Raw genomic sequence first — 4,767 nt, forward strand, 5'->3', positions numbered from 1 at the left:
ACAGGTAATTCATGTGTGCTATATTGTACAGCAGCAGCATGTCTTACTTGCTCACAGTAGCGTGTCATGTATGTATTGGCAGTAGCAAGTCCTGTACTTTCTCTGCAGCAGCAGAAATAAAAGCAGCCGCAGCGCAGCAGATTTATTCCACCAAGACCAAACATACAACATTGTCATATCCTTTACCATGTCAAACACTCCGAGATTGTCATGACAGAACATGGATTGTGCACTTTTCTTGCAGGATTTCACTCTGTGTCCTTCATGATTTGAGGTCTAAATCACATTATTGGAGCATTAATATAAGTTATTATTTCACACAAACACACAATCTTCATACTTTGGGTATCAGCTGTTCTTTAGGCAGAAAAAAATATAGTTGTTTGCAGTATGTTGTGAAGCTGTTTAATTACTGAGTTCCACCACAGAAATTGATACGTTATTTTCCTTTGATGATTGATCATGACTATAGTGTTGCTAGTATGGTTTTGTGGCTGTAGCTAAAAGGACACAAAGTTTTATCATCCAGAATGAAAAAGGTCACAAGGTTTTCACACCACAAAAGTGGGAGTTAATGGAAACTAAGAGAACACAAGCAATAGAAGGACGCAGAAGTTTATGAACGACTCTTTGATTCATTTTTGTGAACAGGATGGAGCATCAAAACATATACCAGATTCCCTTACAAGATTCTGCCAGAGAAACTGTGGCAGTTGAAATGAATAACTTCTCAGAGTCAGATAATGGGGGTCACACCTAAAGTCATCTTTGTGAGGGTGAGATTTAAAGGAAAAGACCACATGTGCTGCTCTGTGTTCAACATCATGTTTTGTAACTGCTTGTGTCTGAGTCTCGCTGCTTTGATATGTTCATTAAAGATAAGTGTTTGGAACAACATGTTAGTCTATTCTCAGATTTACTCAATTAAGTTTTCCTCTATTTTTAAGGCGAGAAGCAAGATGAATGAGGAAGACAGTGTGGAAGCTCAGAAGTACAGCATATAGGACCAACACAGCGGCCGTGATCGTTGCTCTAACCATCTTATTAGTCTTCATGGGTCTTGGAGTCTTCCATAATTTATCTGGGCATCCCTGAGCTGTCTCTTATAATTTTGGCACTTCTTTATCCTCTGATATATCATTTGACAACATTGAATGGCAAAAATCAAAACCACAAAATTCTTATGATCGTAGATCAGAAAGCAGTGGATATGACTCTTATTAACCTAAAGACAACATAAATACAACTCAGAGAAACTCTTTCAGTGGAGGGAGATGGAAAGACTGAAGGCAGAAATACAAATGAGGAGCAAATCATCTTCAGTTTTACTGAAACATCACAAGTTTAGATTTGTCAGCAGTATTTTGATGAAAAAGTAGGATCTTTTCTAAAATTATTTTATAGTCATCAGGGTCACTTAATTTGATTCTGATATCATTTGCTGAGAAGAGTTCAAATTACCATTTCTTGATTATACTGATTTCCATTTATGTTTGAGTATGTTAATAGTTAGCTACTTTAACAACATGTGTTTTAGTAGTTTCTCATATGCTTTAGTTAAACTAGTCTTATGAAACTATACATGCAAATTCACTTATTTTCTTAGAGGCAATAACCAAACACAGGTGTTTCCTGAGGGGCAACGCATCAGTAAATGTGATTATTTTTTTATTTTATTTTTTTCCCATGTCTCTGTTGTTTCGATATTAGTAATTATTAATATTATTTAAAGTGATACATGTTGCTAAAATTTACCTTGCTAAGAGATAGATATGACCACACATTTCTTTTTTCTTTTATTTAGTAAATGTAGCCTTTTTTTCTATTCTGATATCTAAGGCCTTTCAGATTCAGTTTACTTCTACACTCTAAAAAAAAATGGTTCTTCAGCGGTTCTTCAGCGGTTCTTTGGGGTGGTTAAGGTGCTATATAGCACCGCTACCTTATAAAGAACCAGTAAAGCACCTGTATGGTTCTTCAGCGGTTCTTCAGTGGTTCTTCAGCGGTTCCTTGCTGTGGTTAAGGTGCTATATAGCACCACTGCCATACAAAGAACCTGTTAAGCCTCTGTATAGTTCTTTAAAGGTTCTCTAACTCTCTTATTCTCTTAGTTTAGTTGGGGAAAGGATTAAAAACAACATTAAATTACAGTGTATTTTCTAAACATAACCTGGTTCTCAACCTTTTTGTCCCCAAGCCCCTCTACACTGTTAGTGAATATGGGTGTAAGTTGGATTGCTATAACTATTTGAGTCTGATTACTTCGTCTTTCTGCGAATTGCTCTCAATATTATAGTAGGCTACACTCAACTGCTCAAATATCTCACTTTCGGCCAAAGGATAATTTCTCTTTAAGGACCCCGTGACAGACGTTTTTTTTTTCTGACGTCATGACTCAAGTGACTTTCTGGAGTTTTCTGCTCGGCCGCCATTTTCTTTCCCCTGGACTCGGATGAAATAAGGTAGGTTGGAAATGTTTTAATTAATATACTCGAAAATGCAAAGGTTGAACATGTGTTTTAGCGGTTTAGAGTTAATTAGCGTTGTTTGTGAACATGAATACTAACGAAATCGTAACTAACCGAATTTTTGAATTTTCGCGGCCTGCAGTAACGTTATAAAGGTTAGCGCTAATTGAATATTTCTATTCTATACAAGATGTTGCATTACTCGTTTTATTCTATAGAAATGTATTGTTGTAGTGTTTGGACCATGTAAATATGTCTCTAAATAATTTTTAAAAGAAACGTCTCCTTTACCGTGTAAGCAGCGCGTGCTATTTGAAATGATGCGGGCAGGAAGTGCGTGGGGAGCGGGAGAGACGCTCGAGTCGAGGCTGAGGGGATCCTCGCATTACAATTATTGAGTTTAGGTTTTTAAAGTAATGTTTGTCAGTTCTTTTATTTGTCTTTTTCACGTTAGCTCTGATTTGTTCGACCAAAATGACGAAGAAAGTGTGTGAGTAAAGACATATTTAAGGCTTAACGTTACTTCATTTGACTAGTGCGAGGTGTTTTTTTTTTGTAGAATGAAATGGCTGAGTATTTACACTACTAATTAATTACTTGCACTGCAGCAAACAAGTTTTTTTTTTCCATTTATAAAGACTGATTCCCCTCCCCCTTTTAGGATCTAAAGCTCCTCAATGTTTGACGACTAAGGACACTTTGCAATAACTTTACATGGTAAGTAATTTCTATAAAAACGGCTATAATTGTTAATAGATAATATGAATTACCAGTGTTGGACATGTTTGAATAAAATCCATCTAATGCTGTCTATTGACTTGAATGTCATCCTCATTAACAAACTTTAGACTAAGAATTATCCATTCCAAAACATTCATCAACTCCCTCTTATGCCATCTCAAATGCATGCGACTTTTTTTCTTGTTGTTTTGTATTAATTATTTTTTTTTTTTTTGACAGTAGCCATTGACATTAAATTAATCACAGTTCCAGCTAAAAATCTTTACTGTTCTACTGAAGAAAAAAAGTCAACTTGGATGGCCTGATGGTAAGTAAATTAACAGCTAGCTTTCATTTTTCGTGAAATATCCCTTTAATCAAGAATGATTAAATATATTAGGGTGTAAAGCTAATTTATTAATTGATGCATGTCTTATTTTCAGACTTATAATTATATATTATAAATTCATAATTTTAAATGAAACCAATGACTGATTCAGATGCATTTCTTAATTACAAATCTGTAGTATTTTAGCACTGACGAAGGCCTGTGTGCTGAAACGCATTGGAAAAATAAAGAATTGATTTTTTTTTTTAGCTCCTTTTTATTTATTTATTTATTTATTTGATCCCTCAATGCCACAAGTGTTGCTGGTATTGTCCATAAATATATTAATTGCAAATTTGGCCAGTCATTAATATGAATTATTTTCTTTTTCTTGTCCTTTGCTATTGCATATCTGCAAAAATTTGATTTCCTATTACAGATTATTGTGCTTTTTTTTTTAATTAAGAAAATTAATCACAATTGCTTTATCACAGGCTGAAAACATTCACCTGAGAGAAAGTCCTGAAGACCTCATCAAGGAGTACTTTCTGAGTTGAACGTAAGAACGTATTTTGGTTTATTTTCAGAAAAATAAGTCTAAATTTGTGTATTTTGTAGTTATGCTAGCAAAAGGTGACCGAATTTGTTTTTTATGTTTACTATTAGGATAACCAGACAGATGATTGAGGAGCAGCTCACCATGGCAATGTTCATTATTTGGAAGGAGGGGAGAACTTCATGAACCATCTGCTGACATTGAGGGAGTTAAAGTTTTGAATCAACTTACTTCAGTTACATCAGCTTGTGCCCTGCTTCTAGGTATGACATACATCATCAACCTGGCTTGTCCGAAACCACTTTGATTTACTTTGTATGTATATGTTAGAGCTGCACAATTTATCGTAGAAAGGTCGCAATCTCGATTCAAACACCCACGCGATCCTACTTTATTAATGACAATGATTCGCCTGCGTCTGTTAAACCTTTGACAAAAACATTCAGTGTTCATGCTGCCACTGATCCAGAGACAGCAGTTTTGAACCACACTGTAGTTATTCAAGGATTTGGTTATTTGATTTCTTTCACAAATATTAAAATTATCACATAAGTAATAAGACAAAAGGATATAAACACTGGACATCAGACAGCGATCAAAATAGAGAAAATCGAAACTAACATGATGCTTCAAATAACTGTTGTATATAAATTACCTTGTTAAGCCACTAGGTGGCAACCAGTGACATTGTCATT

At 34.9% G+C, this 4,767-nt stretch overlaps 1 long non-coding RNA gene across 1 annotated transcript; it reads left to right on the plus strand.

The window, feature by feature from the left end:
* The first annotated feature begins 2,402 nt into the window (after window positions 1–2,402).
* On the plus strand, window positions 2,403–4,246 carry LOC137017676 (uncharacterized). The gene is made up of 5 exons (XR_010894629.1): window positions 2,403–2,462; window positions 3,130–3,185; window positions 3,429–3,516; window positions 4,011–4,075; window positions 4,183–4,246. It is a non-coding gene; the product is annotated as an uncharacterized lncRNA (long non-coding RNA).
* Window positions 4,247–4,767: the final 521 nt, after the last annotated feature.

Source organism: Chanodichthys erythropterus, chromosome 3 (assembly GCF_024489055.1).
Source record: "Chanodichthys erythropterus isolate Z2021 chromosome 3, ASM2448905v1, whole genome shotgun sequence".
Classification (NCBI taxonomy): domain Eukaryota; kingdom Metazoa; phylum Chordata; class Actinopteri; order Cypriniformes; family Xenocyprididae; genus Chanodichthys; species Chanodichthys erythropterus.